Source organism: Phalacrocorax aristotelis, chromosome 11, assembly GCF_949628215.1.
Source record: "Phalacrocorax aristotelis chromosome 11, bGulAri2.1, whole genome shotgun sequence".
Classification (NCBI taxonomy): domain Eukaryota; kingdom Metazoa; phylum Chordata; class Aves; order Suliformes; family Phalacrocoracidae; genus Phalacrocorax; species Phalacrocorax aristotelis.
In genome coordinates this window covers 2,240,206-2,261,060 of record NC_134286.1, presented here as the reverse complement: position 1 = coordinate 2,261,060, position 20,855 = coordinate 2,240,206, and the positions used below count along the sequence as shown (strand labels likewise).

Genomic DNA, 20,855 nt, shown 5'->3' with positions numbered 1-20,855 from the left:
ATTTGACCCACCTGGGACCCAGGAGAGCTTGCAACACGCTACACTGCAGGGAGGCACTCCGCCTTGCACAGGGACCAATTTAAAAGCTGCGTCAAATTATTAACTGTGAAAAATAGCACCTCTGCTGCTGAATCCACTTGTCCTCACTTCCTGTGGCCTCGGAGCTGAGCTTCGAACTCACCTGTTCACATATTCTTGTCAATGTGAAGCTCACCTAATGGTCTGGGTGTTTGGGAAAGTAAAGCAGGCAGACAGCACAGTTTCCCTTTGCCTGCTTTCCTCCTGCTCACAAAGAAGCAGCGCTGCTCTACAGCTACTACAGTAAAGGGTTGCTGTGTCCCCACGTGTCCCCGTGTGTCCCCATGTCCGCCTGGGCAAGAGAGCAGGAGACGGTACCACCCACAGCACCCACTTGTACACACGCAGCTTGGTCCTGCTGCACCGCGGTACCTGGGGTCCTGATTTCCAGATACAAGGCAATACCTGCAGTATTTTGCTATAGGCTACCTTCTTTTTATGTGCTTGCTCTTTAAGCCAAGCCACGCTCAGTGTTTGCTATCATTAATTTCTTAAGAAAAGGATTGTCCTGAGGGCAGAGGCACATATCAGGAAAATTAGGCAAAAAATAAAAAAGAATTCTTAAGCTAAGTGATGAATTCAAGATCAAAAATCCTGTAAGCCCTGTACCAAACACGGCTCCAGTCGGCTGGCGAATGCTCAGCCATCTGCACGGGCTTCTGTAGGACACAGAAGTGTAGCAGATCCTCAGAAAGAGCACATGTTTGTGATAAATAACGCACACGCTTTAAAAAACCAACATTTTATTCATTACAGCACTTCAAATAGCATTTCATCTCTCCTGAAATTGGCACTTCAGCCTTCAAGAATAAGAACCGTATATCACAGTGCATCAAATTATTAACACATCCTTCTTGCAGAAGCTTTATTAGGCAACATCCTAACTTAAGGGCTTGCATCAAAGCTTTTTTAAGGGACTTGATTACATTTGTGTTCTGCTTTTACTAGATACCCAGCCCGTAGCGGTGCTTCCTTTCAGCCTTCCGAGAAACAGTGTCAAGCACTCTTCACTCGCTTCTGGCCCTGCACTACCCACAGCATCTCTGACGCTGCAGACATTCATCGTAAATAATTGCACTTAGGCCAATAACTTCTGGGAATTCTGATAATAACAATATTCATAGTTTTTTGAAGTGTATTGCTGCAGCCAGAGATTAGAATTTTTTTAAGTATTTTAGTAGATGTAAGTAAGAGCTCAGTATTTTAATCTCTTAGAACCAGCCAAGTACATCTGCATTATTATTGCTTGATTTTTTATGTAGAAGCAAAGATTCAGCCTTTTCTCAGAGACTGTAGCAACGAGCCATGAGCAGGTGACCTGCGTAGTGGGTGAGGGAAAGGCTGTGGATGTGTCTGCCTGGACTTTAGCAAAGCCTCTGACACTGTCTCCCACAGCACCTCCTAGAGAAGCTGACGGCTCATGGCTTGGACGGGTGCTCTTCACTGGGTATAAACCTGGCTGGCTGGCCGAGCCCCGAGAGTTGTGGGGAGCGGAGCTAAATCCAGCGGGCGGCTGGTCACGAGCGGGGCTCCCCAGGGCTCGGTGTTGGGGCCAGTCTTGTTTAATGTCTCTATCAGTGATGTGGGTGAGAGGATCGAGTGCGCCCTCAGTGAGTTTGCAGGTGACACAAAGCTGGGCAGGAACGTCAATCTGCTCAGGGGCAGGAAGGCTCTGCAGGGGCACCTGGGCAGGCTGGATCGACGGGCCGAGGTCAGCTGGATGAGGTTTAACAAGGCCCAGTGCCGGGTCCTGCCCTTGGGTCACACCAACCCCAGGCAGCGCTCCAGGCCTGGGGCAGAGGGGCTGGGAAGTGCCCGGCGGAGAAGGCCCTGGGGGTGCTGGCTGACAGCCGGCTGGGCATGAGCCAGCAGTGCCCGGGTGGCCAAGGAGGCCACCAGCCCCCGGGCTTGTGTCAGCGCTGGTGTGGCCAGCAGGAGCCGGGCAGGGATGGGGCCCCTGTGCTCGGCCCTGGGGAGGCCCCACCTTGAATGCTGGGCTCAGGTTTGGGCCCCTCGGGACAAGAAGGGCCTTGAGGGGCTGGAGCGTGTCCAGAGAAGGGCAGCGGGGCTGGGACAGGGTCTGGAGCACAAGTGTGCTGGGGGGCAGCTGAGGGGGCTGGGGGAGTTTAGCCTGGAGAAGAGGGGGCTGAGGGGAGCCCTCATCGCTCTCTGCAGCTGCCTGAGAGGGGCTGGAGTGAGGGGGGGGTCGGTCTCTGCTCCCAAGTCACCAGGGACAGGACGAGAGGGAACGGCCTCAAGCTGCGTCAGGGGAGGTTTGGGTTGGAGATGAGGGAAAATGCCTTCCCTGCCAGAGCGGTCAGGCCCTGGCACAGGCTGCCCAGAGAGGTGGGGGAGTCACCGTCCCTGGGGGTATTTAAAAGACGCGTAGACATGGCACTTCGGGACATGGTTTAGGAGACATGGTGGTGTAGTGTGGACAGTTGGACTTGATGATCCTCGAGGTCTTTTCCAACCTTAAAGATTCTGTGATTCTGTGATTCTATGTAAAGAAGGTTTTCATTAGTGTCCTTGTTAGAATAAATGCACTGAAGTGATCTCAGAGATCCCAATATAAGATACATTCTCCTTGGGTCAGGATATTTGCCTTTCATTAAAACTGAGCTGACTTTATCTGACATGCAAAACGCCCTATTTTGTTTCATTCAGTCTGCTGCCCTGCAATCAGGCCGGGGGAGGGAAGGACCTCCCACTGCTGGCTGCCTTCTGCCCTGGCAGTATGACAGGCGCACCCGGTTTCACTGCCCCTTTTCTGCGTGATGCCTTTTGGTCAAGTCCATCATGGTGAAGGATGAAAACAACGCTTCTGAGACCAACTACAAAGAGTGTGATTGCGAAATATAGAAACTGGCTGGTGAGCGGAGCAAAGAGCAGGAAACTCCTCCACACTTGCTGTTTGCCTTGGGTTTGTGAAGTCTGATCTTCAGTTGACAGCTCCCGTGCCTCTTGTCACCTTGGAGTACAGGCCACTCGGGAAAATGGTCACAGCTCCCACTTTCAGCTCTGACAGTCTAATTGCCAAGTAACTGCTACCAGAGGGGCATGTTAGGCCTTCACTTGTACCAGTTTGAGTGTGAGGGCCTACCGCAGGCCGGTGGAGGGAAGGTTAGAGCTGGAATTCATCACACTTGGGTTTTGTGCCCCACGTCATCCTTCTTTTCAAATGGAGAGAGGCTTATTGCTGTGTTCAAGCTGGCAAGGCGTATTGAAGGTCTAGAAGCGTGATGGAAGAAGGCTGTATGTAGCTTTTTGGCTATTAATACTTGGGGTTTGGTTTATTTCACTTTTCTTTCCTCCTTTTATTATCTGTGGATTGCAGAACGTATCACGGAAGTTTGGATTTTCAGAACCACAGTCTTTAATTGAAGCTGGAGGCCATCTCCCATGCAAAGTGCAAGAGTAATTGGAAGTGCCTACATCCACTTGTGCGTTGGGGAGCATCTGAGGTATCTGGAGTACTTTAAGTTTTGCTGATAACCCCCCAGTGCTTTGAGGAGACCCCGTGAATCGCCACCTGGGTAACAGGGCTGTTATACATCTTCCTGAGCCCCAGTGCAGTCAGAAGGGTATCTGTGGCCCTAGCACCACCACCACAGGAGCTGGAACAGCACTGCTAACCTTGGAGCATCCCTCCCTGCCTCCAAAACCATGGCCACCGAAATCACAGCTCCCTCTGGGTACAGCATATGGAGCCCTCAACACAGGGGTTTTCTCAATCCCTCTCTCCCCTCATAGGGGTCCGGCAAACAACTGCATTCTGGCTTTCCACTTCCTGTTTATTTCCAAAGTGAGAGAAGCTGTTTACTACTTTGTTGTAGCAACCTCCCAAGAATAGCTCCAGGCATGCACCAAGGTGTGGCAGCTCAGCTCGGCTCTGTCCCAGGGACTCTCACGGTGGGGCTGATGCCACCTGTGGGACAAGACTAGGCTAGGTCAGCTTGCTACTCACCTTGTCTCTCGATCCTACCTGCTAAGCCCAGTGGGTCACCTGTTCCAGAGATATTTTAGGACATAGATCATGTCTTTAGCATACAACTGGACAGCTCTTGGCCCAACAGATCCCTGAGTAAGTCTCTAAGCACCATTTTTATGTTAAAAAAAATATTTGAGTTGCTTTCATTTTTACAGCCATCCATGAAATGTCATTTGTTTTACCTATACAGTGAATAAACTCTAGATCGAGAAAATTCAAAGCAAGCCTGTGGTGCTCTGAGGCTGTCAACGTGAACACCCACAGCTCAACTTTGTTGTGTTTCAGTGTCAAGGAGCTCCTTGACCACAAGCTTCTCACAATAACCAAGGCCAAATAGCATCAGAAAACAAGTAGTTCTAAAGCCAGTGGTGTACCAAAACATGAGCCTTGGTCCTGATTTTTGAACGCTTTTCAAACCAATAGTCTGAAATCATGTTGAAGTATCTCCTGTTTGGTGTCACAGCGCTGCTTCCCCTGGGAACACACGCTACTTTGTTTTTAGCATAGATCTGTTAGAAATGCTAAAAAATATTTTGTAGTAGATGTATACATTCACAATCCTTAAAAGAATGCCCAGGAAGTAACTGAGGGACCTGAGAAGGGCTGCAGCCATGCTGGAGAAGTGAAACAACAAAACACAAGGGCTGCGGCTGGGAGCAGAAGTGCTGCTGGCCTTCAGGAAGTCATCTGTCTGGAACAGGGCACACTCTGCAGTCACCAGGATCCAGATGATCCTGGATGTCAGTCTGGCATTTTTCACTGTCCGTGAATGTCGAGACTCTGTGGGGAAGAAGGTTATCAAGTAAGCCTCGAAGGCAATGCAGCTTAGCAGCAAGCAGCTGATGTGTGTGTTTGCAGTGAGGAGGTTCTGCAGCAGGGCTGTTGTGAATGCTGTAGATGAGATACTAACATCAAAGGTCCACATGACCACCTCAGAAACAACACTAACAGAAACCAAGATGTCTGCCTTGGCTAGGCTCGAAATGAGAACCGCAGTGGACTTGGATGAAACCTTTGCAGACTGTAGGATGATAATCGTGTACAAACTGCCCAGCAGGCCCAGAAAAGTGCTGACAGCATTTGAAGAAGACAGGACAAGGTACTGGATATATTTAAGTGCCAGGTATCTTCTGAGATCTTTCATGTGGTCTCTCTCCATAGAAATGCCGGTTATGGAAGAATATCTAGAATACATAAGAAAAAGGGCGATTAACTCTAAAACTAGTGGGATAGATTCCAGACAGATTGTCATGTAGCTGCATTTGTCCAGACACGTGTTGGCGTACTGCACACTCCAGCGTTATTGTGGCATTGGTTGGTTACCCAGCTTCGGAGGCACTGAGTATGTGAAGTCCTGAGCCTGCATCAACAATGAAATAGTTTTCCTATAAACCCTGGAGACAGTATTTTGTTAGTTAATGCAGGAGCCATTGCAGGAAACTGAACTAATAGTATGGTCAGAATTGGGCTACTTTCATTATAGAAGTGTTTTTCTGTTTGCCTTTTTGAGTCAGTTCAAGAATAAAGAATCTGTTCTCCAGTGTTGCAGCAAGAAAAAGATTTCCAGTTGTGCTGGGTAGAAGAGTAAATAAGATACTTATTACTCATTCTGGGAGCCAAAGTAATAAAGCAAAGGGAACGCTATCCAAGAAATGTCCCAGCTGTATCGGTAGTTGAGAGCTGCCGTACACTTACCTGTTTGATTTCCTTTTCTGTCATTAGCTCAACTCTTCATACATTCATATGGCAGCTATAGCTTCTGAATAACATTGAATGCCTGGGCACAGTGTGGGAAATGGCAGGAAATTACAGATACGGGGCCACCGCGGGAAAGGTGGGCTCAGCAGTGCCCAATGCTACAGCTTCACAAGCACACACCTGCTGGCTGCAGAAGCCCATGGTGGTTTTTAAGTTCTGCTGAGAAGGGATGTGGTCTCTGCTTCGATCTGTGGTTGGCAGTAGCATCCCCGTGTGCGTTGGAGCTCCATGTGCTTGTGAGCTTTCAGCTCTGAGCGCAGGATTGGAGCTTTCCAGGGCCACGCTGGCTGCCGCATGGCTGGAAGCGGGTCCAGCTGGCACCCAGCCCCAGCTGTGGCACCATTTAAAACATTTCTCTAATGTTGCGGTTTTATATTACATTTCTTTGGGAGTAAACGAAAAGCCAAGAGCCTTTTTAAGGATTAGTGCTCAAATGTATTGTTTAAGTTTCTTTACCTCGAGTACCATTAACAAAGCCTAAAACCAGCTTGCTGTCCCACCGGTGGGGTGCCTGTTGGCAGCCACTGGCAGAGCTAGCGGTTAGCAGAGCTATTAGATGCAACTCTAATTTCCCACTGAGACAGCTATACTGTTATGTTTCCAGTTTGTTTATTAGTTGAATCTCCTAATGCATCCAGTTGGATGTTTATGAATCAATTGTGAGATCAACTGAGTCCTGTTTAATGTATTCATCAATGACCTGGATGATGGGACAGAGCGTCCCCTCAGCAAGTTCGCTGGCGATCCCAATCTGGGAGGAGCAGCTGTTGCACCAAGAAGCTGTGCTGGCATCCAGCGAGACCTGGCCAGGCTGGAGAGCTGGGCCCAGGGGAACCTCATGGGATTCAACAAGAGCCAGTGCAAGGTCCTGCCCCTGGGGAGGAACAACCCCCCGCACCAGCACAGGCTGGGGGGGACCTGCTGGAGAGCGGCTCTGCTGAGAGGCCCTGGGGGTGGCTGGGGGGCAGCGAGGTGACCCTGAGCCAGCACCGGGCCCTTGGGGCCAAGGGGGCCAGCGGTGTCCTGGGGTGCATGGAAAGGCGTGTGGCCAGCAGGGCGAGGGAGGTTCTCCTCCCCCTCTGCTCTGCCCCAGTGAGGCCACATCTGGGGTGCTGTGTCCAGTTCTGGGCCCCCCAGTTCAAGAAGGACATGGAACTGCTGGAGCAAGCCCAGCGCAGAGCTGCCAAGGTGCTCAGGGACTGGAGCATCTCCCTTGTGAGGAAAGGCTGAGAGACCTGGGCTTGTTCAGCCTGGAGAAGAGAAGGCTGAGGGGGGATCTCATCAATGCTTATAAATATCTGAAGGGCGGGTGTCAAGAGGATGGGGCCAGACTCTTTTCAGCGGTGCCCAAGGACAGGCCAAGGGGCGACGGGCACAAGCTGGAACATGGGAAGTTCCACCTGAACATGAGGACAAACCCCTTCCCTGTGCGGGTGCCAGAGCAGGGGCACAGGCTGCCCAGAGAGGCTGTGGGGTCCCTTCCCTGGAGACATTCACCCCCCGCCTGGACGTGGTCCTGTGCCCCCCGCTCTGGGTGTGCCTGCTCAAGCAGGGGTGGGACAGGGTGATCTCCAGAGGTCCCTCCCAACCCCCACCAGTCTGTGATTCTGTGATTCTGTGACCTGACCTGGAATTTGAGGGAAAGTTTATAGACCTGTGGGAAGGTGCACAAATGAGCCTTGGGATGAAGGTGTTTGGAGGAGGACCACATCCATTGCTCCTGATGCTTCTGGGTGCTTGGAGTCCCTTCATACTTGCCCACCACTGGTTCCCTGCAATCTTCTGCAGCGATTGTGTGCTTTGGGGTTGAGTTTTTCTCTTGACAGGCCTGATACAAGCCTCAATTCACTAGGGTTTGTGAGCAAGAGGAAAAACTGCACCCCTCTGGCTGTTAGCTAGTGCTGCTTGACAGACCAGCCCTCAAGAATGGCACACTGCTGGCTTTCAGCAGCATTTGAAAAAATGGATTTTATGACAACAGCCAGTTTCCATACGCTGCCAGCAGGAGTCCTTCTTTATCTGACCATCATCTCCCATAAAAAGTTTCCGGCTGTCCCTTTGTCCTAAATTCAGTGGAAAGAGGTACGTGGATGATCTGCTTCTGCCTGGGAGTCCTTCACATCTCAGTGGGCAGCTTCAAGTGAAGTATTTTGCATCACTGAGATTAAGGTTGCTTAACAACTCTTCATGGTCATTTCATATCAACATGCTGAAGAGATCTACTAAGTCAGGGATGCATCCCAAGGCTTTACTCATTTCCTATTTGTGCAAAGTACCCATCACCTTCAACTGCAGCTTTGCATGACACAGAGAATTGGCTGGAGATGACTAACGGCTCAGGTTCTGACCCTGACTCACTCATATCTTAAGCAGGAATGAAGTTTATAAACTGCCCAGATGTTTTTAGGTATTGGCATGATTTATGCAATACTGCATCAAAAGGGTGTAAGTGTGAACTACCCTTGTGTGGGGTAAGGTTACAGAGATCAGTAAAAGGCTAATTTGGTTAAATCATTAGTTGTCTATGATCTCAAAAGCAAGAAAGACAACAAAAAATTGAGTAAGGATTATATGATGAAGATTAGTATAAAAGAATAGCATAAACATATAAGAATGATATTGGAAAGACCAAGACACAAGGTGAAGAGCAGTGAAGAAGTGATGTACGGCTAAGGAGGAAACATGCCATAAATCCAGTCAGACAGAGGAAGACCGAGGAATGAGTCTGCTCCCTGCAAAGCCTGCATTACCAACCAACAGTTGATGCCAATATTAGAAGACAACAAGATCCTGATTGGTTTCATGTATATCAGAGCAATTTAGATCACAAGTAAGGAAAGCTTTTAATAGGAAGGATGATCAAGCACTGGAATAGTTTGCTTTGGGAAATCACAGGCTCCCCATTACTGGAAGTCTTCAGGAGCACAGTGTCTGTTAAGAGTACAGGCAGGAATGGATATCATCTTGTAGGTTGATGGACATCACGTGCCTATTTCCTACATGTCTGTGAAAAACAATTAGACTACCAAATTCTAATAACCCCTACCTACAAAAGAAATAGTGCCTATTTTGTCAAGAATGATCTACTCAGATAATATTTAGGTTATGGCTTGTGTCACACCAGAACGTTAGTTCATGACCTTGATTCTGCAGACATCCTGGGACACAGCAATATACTCTTTGCTCAGAAAGGACTAACCCCAATCATTAAAATAATATCATTGTTGTAGTTGTACTCACAATTTTGTGTGAGCCATCTACAAAACCATTTCTGTTGCATCTCAAGTTCATCATCTAGTTGTGCCTAAGCTGTTTGCTGGAATGCTTCCAATCGCATCTTTGTCTAGACTCTACTCTTACTAAAACTTTGGCAGTTATTTCCCTTTACTTTGAATACTGGATCAGTATTGGATCAGAGATTTGCCTAAATATAACAAAGCCATTTCTTTCACATTTGAGCACCTATCACCTTAGGTAAATTCTCCATATTCCTGATGGGAACACCTTGGAGCTTGTACTTCAAAGTTTTTCCAGTACAGTTACTCAACAGGTCTGGGTGGGTGCTTTAGTCCTGACCTGCTTTTTGTTTTGATGAGATGATGGGAAAATTATATTCTGAGTGATTCCTATGAAAGGTACCAAGCCAGCTTTTTTAAGAGTGGGATTCCCGTTGCTTGTTGAGACTCGGTTTGTACCAGGTTGACTCATCCAAGATTCACATGCACCTTTTCTCTTTGTTTTTGGTATCTGAGCCAACTTGTTAGTGGAATCCTTTATGGAAGGGGTAGGAAAAACTAAGTCCAGTACTTCAGCTAAACTCTGATACAGTGCTTCTTACCCTAGTTTTCCACAGTGATTAACTAGAAAAATGATTCTGCATTTTCTGTTTTGACAAAATCTTTCTGAAATCAGTGGCCTGTGCTCTTTCCATTAAGTCAAGGGGCTTTGCCACTAGTCCTGATGCAGCCCCTTTAGTGTGCACTAACCTACCAAGAAGTGGCTTTGCTTCACTGCTGAGGATGCAGGAGGTGGTGACGAGGGGGGTTAATCTCTGAGCATTGATGTCTGAGCATTGGTTTGACCTTTTGTTTTGAAACAAAGTGGCAATGAAATTAAGATCTATTGGAACAAAACTATCTGAATCCACAGTGTGAAAGCTCATACCACTGATTAGCTAGAAGTGGAGGAGGACCAAGATGTATGTATGTACAGCTGAACACTGTTTTACCTGGTTATTCAAGCAAGCTACTCCTTCTGTGGAGGTACATTAAGAATCACAGAATCACAGAATCTGAGGTTGGAAGGGACGTCAGGGATCATCTCATCCAAACTTTCTAGGAAGAGCCCAGCCTAGACAAGATGGCCCAGCACCCTGTCCAGACGGCTCTTAAAGGTGTCCAACGTGGCCGAGTCAACCCCTTCCCTGGGGAGATTATTCCAGTGGTGACTGTCCTCACTGTGAAACACTTCCCTCTTGTGTCCAACCGGGATCTCCCCAAGAGCAACTTGTGTCCATCCCCCTTGTCCTCTCCATGGGACTCCGTGTAAAAAGGGAGTCTCCATCTTCTTTGTAGCTGCCCCTTAAGCACTGGTACACGGTGATGAGATCCCCCCTGAGCCTCCTTTTCTCGAGGCTGAACAAACCCAGCCCTCCCAGCCTGTCCTCGTATGGCAGCTTCCCAGTCCTCTGATCATCTTGGTGGCCCTTCTCTGGACCCCTTCCAGCCTGACCACATCCTTTTTGTATAGAGATAGAATGTTCTATCTTTTTTATTATTACTATTATTATTATTATTGCAGCCTATATCTCTGTATATTTTTATTAAATATATTTCTGAGGAGACAAATTATATGCCTCATTTTACGACAAATGATTACTGTTGCGAATTGTTGTATGCTGGAAAGCACATGTAACCTGGCTCAGGCTGCTGTGTGCTGAAGATCAACGTACTTGGCCATAGAACTTCAGCTAAATTCAAGGCTGTGATTCCCAGATGAAGGGTAGTAAGCAAATCTAAGCTGATCTGAGCAGCTGAATGAGTGAGCAAAATGTGTGATTCATTAACTTGGGGATTTTACATCTCCTCTGAATAATGCTGAAATAAGATTTCATTGGAAAAACAAACTGAATCAAACAGAGGTTTGCCATGTGGCTAAAACCAGATTTCTCCAGAAAGCCTGTCTTGTTCATATATTTCCTCCATCCTTTTTTTTTTGTTTTTTTACTTAAGAAATTCAAAAGGAAGAAGACACAGATGGCTGGATTTATGGCAGAACTTTATCTGGTCCATACGGAGCATTTTAACTCTGAGCTTCTGGGCGCTGTGTCCTATCCGACACCCCAGGACTTGGCGATGAGCCCATAGGCTCTTCTAATGACGAGTGTTAGAAAAGGATGCTGAGCAGCCGGTACAGACAGAAGAGGTGCCCAGAAGCAGCCAGTCCAGACACTAAGGAGCTCGGTGTGTTTTTCACCTCTTCCCTTCCTGAAAACTTCAGCATTTTACATCATGCTGCCAGCATTTTACATAACACAGCAATGTCCCTTGGAAAGGAACAGGAGTTTCTGGGTAGAATATGCCTTCCCGGTTTCTGTTAGAGATGTGTCAATGGTGTCCTTCCTTTGAAGCCACGGCTGCCCCAGGAGAAGGGATCATTGTCATGACTCCTTCCTGCCTCCCTCCACCCCTTTCACACTATGATTTAGTGGTTAAAACTCTCATCCAGAATGTAGCAGGACGAGGTTTGATTTCCTCCTTCGCCGCAGGGGATTTAGATGTTTATCTCTCACAGGCGTCCCAGCCAGCAGGCTACAGGTTGTCCTGAGGCAGGGATGCTTTTCATACCACCTACAGAACCTGGGCAAGGTGTAGGAAAACAGCTGACACCCTAGGCCAAGGGGCAGGGATCAGGAAAAGGCTCATAGATCACAACGCAGACAGTTGCGGATGTTTGCTAGGGAAAGGGCATCCCGGCCTCCGATACTTGCTCCCAGTGCTGTTTGAATACATCTGCTCTAGTAAATGAAACAGAAGTAGGAGATGTTCCTGCATGCGGAAGGCAGGGACCGCAGCACGGCTGTGCTGCCCACGCTGCAAGGAGGGTTTGAGGGTACGGCCCTCATTGCTCTAGCCAAGCTCAGTGCCAGAGGCACATCACCAGTCAGACACAGCCTTTACATAGGTGAGATTAAAGAGTCGTTGGATAAAGAACCGATGAATGAAGAGAGCGCAAAGCAAGGTCTGAAGCCACAGGCAGCTCCTTTGGAGAAGGTGGCTGCCAGCACGGCTCTCCTGAGCTCCCGCTGCCAGCATCCTCCTCCACAGCCAACCCAGCAGCTTCCTTCCGGCTGAGAAATCTGCCAGCTCATGAAGGACCTCCAGGAGCGGAGCATAGTGCTCCGCATTGGCAGACCCTTCCCTTTGCCTGCCCCAGCATAGGACAGGCAGGCAGGGGCAGCAGCTGCCCTCCGTCCACCCAGCCAGGGCAGGTGGGATCACACCTGGGATGGGGCTGGGTGGGAACAAGAATGGGGGGCTCTTTCCTGAACAACTGCTCCTATCCTGCCAGAATGGGCGAAGAAGGCAACCCGAGGCAATTCGTCTATTTATTTACAGTTCTCAAAGCAGCCTCTTGCAGTATTTATTACAGGTCACCCGCAGGAGGATTGCTGCGCGTGGAGAGTGGCACTTAGACAGTTTTTGTTTAGTCCTTATTCAGATGAAACCTCAGTTCAAGCTCATGGAAGGTTTCCTGAACTAACACTTTGCATTTTCAACTGTACTATTTTTATTTCCACAGAAATTGCTCTCCGGAGACACTTTACAAATTCCAGTTAATAATAACTTCTCATTTATCATCGGTAGGCAGTTGTAACTCGAGAGGTACATAAAAATATCACCTACTCTTCACAAATACTTCCTTTCAAAAGTCCTCCTGGATTCGTGTCAAAGGATATACAGAAGAGGAGAACAAATTTGAAACACAGATTACCACTGAATATCCTTACTGCAATGAAGTGGTATTAGCTTTTACTTAGTTTAAAAGCAAAAATACTTACATTTGCTGGAAAAAGCAACCAGGAATAGTTTTCTGCATCACTGTATTCTGTGTATGGTCTGCAGCAGAGCTAAAATGTGCCGTTTCCCTTGGATTACTTCCTGGTTTTTATACATAGCGTCGCATATTCAGTACCACGTCAGAGCACGGAGCTACGCTGACAGAATTTGTTTTGCTAGGCAACATCCCTAGAGCTGGTTTCACAAGAATTACTCAATTGAATCATGGTAGCTATTAACTTTCAGCTGTCTGGAAAAATTGATGCCCTGTGTGGAAGAGGAGTCCCAGACACATCCTCAAATACACACTTCAAGATGGAGCAGATTACTGGGTATAATCCTGAACTCGGCTGGGTGTCGCATGAGCTAACACAGACTACCCATGAGTAAAAGAAATTATTCTGAGCAAAGAAAAGATGTCCTCTGGCATGAAAAACAGCACTCTGGGTAGCTGCACTGGGCTATCCCCCATGAGTGTTTGTGTTGGTGTTACCTGGGATACCCAGGTTTGATGCTGGTTCTGTTCACACTAACCCTCCTCTATTGTTCTCCAGGCATGATGATGGTTAAGCCAAGTTCATCTGTGTTTCAGGGCAGGGGATTCTCTTCACAAGGTCTCAGTGTCACTGAAAACCAGGAATAAAACTCCTTAAGGCCGGGCATGTTAAAGAGCAGGCATTGCTTTATTTGGCGCCAGGTGCACGGGGAATCTTTCCTCCTAACCTGCACACCTACTATAAACCCTTTTTGACATTAACCCATGCCAGTTAATGCACCACACCTATCTAATACATAACCATTGACCTGAATGAGCATCCTCTTCTTCCACTGGTCTGTATCTTCTCTGCCTAAGTTTAAAGCTACAGTGTGATTTAATTCACCACGCGCGCTCAAGCGGAGTGGGGAGGGGTCAGTCCTTTCATCCCTCAGTTGAGTTGGTGGTCGTGATTTCCACCCGCCAGAAATACCTTTACCCCAGTTACTGTGACTCTCACTGGTTTTATTGTTTCATGGTTGTGGCATCTCTCGATCTTCCTTGTGGAAGAATGTTTCTTTCTGTTATCAGTCCCTGAAGTTTCTCAGCTCCTGAGCATTGAATTCCTTTCACAAGTTGGCTTGTTGAGTCGTTTGTATTTCTCAGGATGTGGCTTTAGGCTAATAATGGCTCAAGCTGCAAGTTTAACCCTTTAGTTATTTACATCGGTGCAGTGGGAGAGCAGGGAGAAGCGTCCCACAGACACCGTGGAGAATAGCAAACCAGTACGTTCACAGGCACATGAACACATACCGCAGCTTCAGCCTTACCGTGGATGCTGATCTCATGCCTAGAGTCAGCAGATGAAAGCAGGGAATTCAAGGCAGTGACGCTGCATTGGTTTCCGATCAACAGGCAGGGTTTGCTGTCAGTCCAACACCAGCTCTTCTGGCAGCACGCCATTTCCCTCACCGCTTCTTTAAGTGACAGAAAGCTGTAGAAAGATAAACCAGCGGAAAACCCAGGTGCTGCAAAACACTCGTTACAGCCGCACCCTGAGGACCACGCAGGGAAGGCAGCCCTGTGCTCTCCTGCCTTCTCAGAGCGCGACAGCAGTGCTGGCTTTGCACTGGAGTGCTGGTGAGAGGACATCTGCCAGAGCCAGAGAAAGTCCCTGAGAAAAGGGATTTGACTGGTTGGTGATTAATATAATTTGGGCTTTGATTTATGTGTATAATTTTTTTTTAATTTGATTTTAATAAGAATGAGTAAGCTTTTGCCTCAGGCTCTCCATAGCAGTTTAGGTTTTTACAACTACTCTTTCTATTATATATGCTTGTTTTGCTTGCATGCCCAGATGATAAAACAGAACCGGCAGCTGCAAGAGGATTAACTCTGCAGACAAGCTACTCACTTTCTCACCAGCTCGAAATTTCATAATAACCCACGGAAAAGATAAGGCAAAGCCTCTGTTTCTCCAGGGCACCACCCATTTCATCAGAGTGCTTCCCCCGAGGCACTGACTCTGTCAAAACAATAATAAAATCACAGGGAAGGTGGGAGGGGTGCGTTGGGTGCTCTGGACACAAGCCGTGCCCCACTTTGTCTCATGGGGCGGGCAGGCATCTGCAGAGCCGGTGTGGAGAGACAGGACCGGCCATGGGGAAGGCAGCTGAGGCGGAATATTTAATCAGTTCCCCTCCGTTAATCTTCACCAGCATTAGTAATCGCTCCTGGTGACTGATGGCTTTCAGTGCTCCTCTTCAAACCCACTGGTATCTCCCATAACGTGAGCAGAACGAACACAGCATCCCCAATTGATTTCTGCAGTGGCATGGGATGGTTTCCAATATTTTTCCATAACCTCTTTATTTTGTGCTACACCTTTGTCGGCAGGCTTTGGCCAGCTCCGTACATTGATTAGCAATGCTCTTTACAGCTGAAGACTTTTCAGGTTTTTTCCTCTGCAACGGAAATACAATGGAGTTTAATTAGAATTCAGCAATAGTTAAGGCAATTTCAATTTTCTTCTGTCTAAAGTACTCCCCTTTACTTTTGAGCCCGGAGGGTTTCCAGCACTTTTCCCTTGCCAGCTCATCGGTGTCCCCTCTCCACCTCTTGTACACCCTAAAACATTGCCAAGGGGCACCATGAAAACAGCCCATCGCTCCTACAGCTTCTCTCCTGCTGATACTGCAAAAAATCCTATTCCCGTTTCTTTTCCTTTATACTGGGCCGAGAAGAACTTTGTTGAGGAAATCCGGTTAAATTTCACTGTCAGAATGTCTTGCATTTTGGGTATTTTTTTTACCAAGTGGGAAGATTTCAAGGAAATTGTAAGATGGCTGTTTTCTTTGTAAATCACTGCAGATTGGTCCTGCAAAACAGGTCCTAATCCTTTTCTTTGGTGGTTAACCATTTATCTGGTTCTAAAGCCGTGCCAGCTGCTGTGATTCCCTGAGCCATCCTGATTTACAGCTATGGTATGTACAGCCTGTGCTGGTCTTCTCATTTTTTGCCTTATTTTTTTTCTCTGAGGTTGCTTGAGAAACCAGAACAATTACTGCCTGATCTTCAACCAAGATTTCCTGTTTCTCCCCTCATTAAACGGATGGAGGATCTCCTGTTCGGGCATCTGACTTGATATCACTTCCCACCTTTATTGTCCTCAGAGAATACACATTTCAGCAGATCAACACTGCAGCCCAGCTTTGTGTCGTCTGCAAACTCACTGAGGGCGCACTCGATCCTCTCACCCACATCACTGATAGAGACATTAAACCAGACTGGCCCCAAACACCGAGCCCTGGGGAGCCCCGCTCGTGACCAGCCGCCCGCTGGATTTAGCTCCGCTCCCCACAGCTCTCGGGGCTCGGCCAGCCAGCCAGGTTTATACCCAGTGAAGAGCACCCGTCCAAGCCATGAGCCGTCAGCTTCTCTAGGAGGGTGCTGTGGGAGACAGTGTCAGAGGCTTTGCTAAAGTCCAGGCAGACACATCCACAGCCTTTCCCTCACCCACTACGCAGGTCACCTGCTCATGGAAGGAGGTCAGGCAGGTATTTGCAAATATGAGGAAGGGTTGGGTGACAAAGGGAAGAGTCTCAAGGACGGGAGTGACACGTAGCAGCTCCTACAGGCACCAAAGCATCAGCCAGTACAGCCAGACCTTCACAAGCAGCAAACCAACAGGAGGGCTTCCCAAAAGCTGCTGAGCTGACCTGCTTTGTGCCCTTTCTGGTGGAAAAACAGCAGAACCTGCACGCTGGAGAAACAGGAATTGGAGGCTTTCAGCCCTATCCCTGCTGGCTCAGGGCTTCAAGCAGCTGAAAACTGCTTGAAGCATACTCTCCAAGGGAGGGATGGACTTTCCAATGCGTCCTCAAGTCCAACACAGCTGCCTCTCGGACGTGACCGATATCCTCAGGCAGGGCACAAGGCAAGGTGATCACGCCTTTGCTGGCAGACGACAGTAATTATCTCCCCTGGCCGTGCACAGACAAGAATCTTCCCAGCTGTTCATTACAGAGAGGATGTTTTATGTTGGCCCCTTGCTAAAGCGTGGAGGGGCAGGTATGGAGATATGTGACCTGACCGGATTCTGCAGCTCTCTCCAGAACACAAGTTTCTACTTTCCACCTTTCCAAACAGCTCATCAGCAAAGAAAATAACCAGCTCATTTGTTTTATTGCCTTTATTCTCTACTTTCAGTCTAGAAAAGGAAATTCACTTTTAATGAGGGAAAATGCTGGGATAAAGCATTACTAATGTAATGTTTATTCCTTGTAGACATTAAGTCCAGGGGTAAGACATCCTTGCAAGTGGCTTCCAGGACTTCATCAGACCCTTTTGCATAGCTGACAGAAAAGATTTCCTTACAGGGAAACAGTGTAAAGGTTGATGGCATAGTCCTTTTTGTGTAAGGTATTGAATGTATCAAGATTATAGGTAAATGCATGAAGAAATGGTGGTGATTCATAAAACTGGGGGGAAGAACTAGGCTCAAAAATGTTAATGGAAATCTCACTTGGTTTTGGCTTCTTCCTTCACTGACTCACATTTCCACTCTGGAAATAATAGTGGTAACAGCACTTTGGGAAATGCCCCTCATCCAGGCAAAAGTAGCCGAGAAGGAAATTCCCCATAGCTGTGGTTTTGTCTACAGTTAATAAGCAATTTAAGAATATCACCCAGAGATCTGCCCCAGGGCTCGATAGTTATGAGTGGCAGGGTACGTGGGGTAGTATGGGCAAATGCCCAGGACAGTGGGCACCCCCAGTGTTTTGTACGTCGCGGGGATGCTCAGGTCCCCAAGAGTCGGGCCGCTGAAGAACATCAAAACAACCAGCAGGTGGATCAGGCTGCCAAGATTGAAGTGGCTCGGGTGGATCTGGACTGGCAATGTAAGGGTGAATTATTTCTAGCTCGGTGGGCCCATGACACCTCAGGCCATCAAGGGAGAGATGCAACATACAGGCGGGCTCGTGATCAAGGGCTGGACTTGACCATGGACGCTATTGCACAGGTTATCCATGAATGTGAAACATGCTGCAATCAAGCAAGCGAAGCAGGTAAAGCCTCTGTGGTGTGGGGGACGATGGCTGAAATATAAATACGGGCAGGCCTGGCAGATTGACTACATCACACTCCCACAGACCTGCCAAGGCAAGCGCCATGTGCTGACAATGGTGGAAGCAACCACCGGCTGGCTGGAAACATCTCCTGTCCCCCACGCTGGGCGCCAGAAAAGGCTCTTGTGGTTTAACCCCAGCCAGCAACTGAGCCCCACACAGGCGCTCGCTCACTGCCCCCACCCCAGTGGACTGGGGGAGAGAACCGGAAGGGCAAAAGTAAGAAAACTCATGGGTTGAGATAAGAACAGTTTAATAATAATAATAGTAGTAGTAGTAGTAGTAGTAGTAGTAGTAGTAGTAATAATGAAAACCATGAGAGAAAGAGAGAAGCAAAACCCAGGGAAAAAAATCCCAAGTGATGCAACCACTCACCACCCACTGACTGGCGCCACCAGTCCCCGGCCATGATCACTGCTTCCCACAGCCAACTCCCCGCAGTTAATATACTGGACATGACGTTATATGGTATGGAATATCCCTGTGGCCAGTTTGGATCAGCTCTCTTGGCTGTGCCCCCTCCCCTCCCGGCTCCTTGTGCCCCTGGCAGAGCATGGGAAGCTGGAAAAGTCCTTGACTAGTATAAGCACTACTTAGCAACAACTAAAACATCAGTGTGTTGTCAACATTATTCTCATACTAAATCCAAAACAGCACTGTACCAGCTCCTAGAAAGAAAATTAACTGTAACCCAGCTGAAACCAGGACGCTCTTGAATGAGTTTGCAAGTTCTCAGCTGACAGCTCTTCTAAATGAATAAGGCAGGAAAGCCTGAAACCTCCCTACCACCCAGGGTAACCACTCTTGGACTCCAGCCCCGCAGAGCTACAACCCTGCCTGCACAAATCCCTCCTCAGCCGCTGACCACTTGATTCTCTCTGTGCTGTGCAACGAATAAGCCTTTGTGGCTCTTCATTTGTGTCTATAGCATGGTTTTACACGCAGTCTATCGTTCTCGTCCGTGGCTCACAGCAGCCGCAGTTGCCGCTGTAGCTAGCATGGTCAGTTCAGTCTGTTTGCAGTTAAGGGTCTAGGGAAACGCTTACCTTTGAGTCACAGCATTCCTGTGCTGGCATTGCTCGGCTCATCTCCGAGGACAAGGGTGGTGGGAATTTCCACGGCACCCACAGACTTCCTGAGCTCTGGCACCCCAGCTTTCTGCTGAACTCCTCCGGTCACCCTGCCTCGGACCAGACTGCCGCCATCGCCGTGAGTCCTCATAGTTTCACAGTGTGAAACTACACGCGTACGGTGTTTTCTTCTTGGTGCCAACAATTAAATGTGATTTTTGCTCTGCCCTTGGAGGAGCACTAGTGGCAATTTTGATACCTCCTGCAAAGACGGTGCCTCCGTGTGTCCCCACACTAAATGCTGCCCTCTCGCATTATTCCATTTCCAAGGCAGAATTTGTTACTTTACTGAATCATGAAATTAAATCTATTTGAATTTAAAAGATCTTACTACATCCCATCAATGCAGAAGGTTTTCTTTCACTGCCATTATTGGTCCAGTACTTTGTCTTGATTAATTTTTAATGTCTCCATCTAATGACCTTTCCTCCCCTTCCTTGATGCACAGTCTAGGAACTCTTCCTACTGCAAATGGCATGTTTGCTTGTTAAGTGTCCCCTTGTTACTTGCCTCCATTTATCTAAATTATCTTTTATTCATAACCTGTGTTCTCCCTCTATTTTTTACTTTCTGGGTGTTTCTTTGTACCTAACGCATATGTAAAACGTATAGCCTTACTCACAAAGTCTAATATTGTATTCATAAGTAGGCCCAATTGCTTTGACATTTTTACCTTGAACAAGATGCATAGGACAGTCAGGAAGAATGTCTGGTGAATTTTTACCAGCTTTTCCAAGAAAGCAATAGACAAAACCATAACCATCAGCAAGAAGCTATCCTGTATGCTTGGCATGGGTAAGGGAGGCTGTTTTTCAACCTCAGGCCAAGACACAGATACCCAGTTTTACTTTTCTCATATTTCCTGCATTTCATAAATCATCTGACCAAAAATCTTTCAAAACTTTTGTTTTCCTTCCAGCTCCTCACACCTGAGAACAAATACACCATGTGAAGCATGTGAGAAGGCAGAAACCCACATCCCCCAGCTTGCCACAAAAGGGAAGTGAGCTCATTTCTGTGGTCTTCCGATAGGAATTGTGCTGTCAAATTTGGAGCCTACATTTTTTATTATGCATTTTACACGCAGCCTACAGTTTTTTATTATTCCTAACAGCAAACCAAAGCATGAGAGCAGCACTGAGGTGCCTCTTGGAAACACGAATGCCTGCAAGAGTTGCTCTGCATCCAGCCCTCCCAAGCAAAGGGAAAATGGGGGTGAGCCGTGTCACTGGGAGCAACAAGGCCCCTCACTCCCTTGCTTCACCTTAAAAATTTGTTGTTATTTTGTTAACATTCATTAGCAAAATAACAAAATATCGTCATAATGATTCATGTCCCACCCCACCACTGCTCAGTGTTTAGGAGTGGTCCAGGGACATCCGTAGTTAGAGTCATGCTGGAAACTTCCCAGGAACACCCTGCCGTTCTCACGTCTGTCTGAAATGCACCCCGATTCCGCGCTCCCCCAGGCACCTGCCCGCCCCGCTCCGCTCCCCCCAGCCTGCCCACGCTGCTCTTTGCCCTCTGCTGCTCTTAGTCGTCACCTTGGTATGGTCAGACATAACAAGGCTGCTACATAGGCTTGGCCCACTTGAAGCTATTTGTTGTTGTATCCAGTGGCAACAGCAAATAATTTCACTTTTTCGCCTGATTTTTAAAAAACTTTTGGCAGCCTGAGCATCTCCAGTCATTGCTGCTGGTGGGTGTTGCTCCGTGGCCAGCCAGGCACGAAAGGAA

At 47.9% G+C, this 20,855-nt stretch overlaps 1 long non-coding RNA gene across 1 annotated transcript in view; it reads left to right on the top strand.

The window, feature by feature from the left end:
• LOC142063178 (uncharacterized) overlaps positions 1-19,436 on the top strand; it is a 95,989-nt gene extending 76,553 nt beyond the window's left edge. Inside the window, exon 3 of the long non-coding RNA XR_012662668.1 lies at positions 15,899-19,436. This is a non-coding gene — a long non-coding RNA (uncharacterized LOC142063178). The remainder of the gene's footprint in view (positions 1-15,898) is intronic.
• Positions 19,437-20,855: the final 1,419 nt, after the last annotated feature.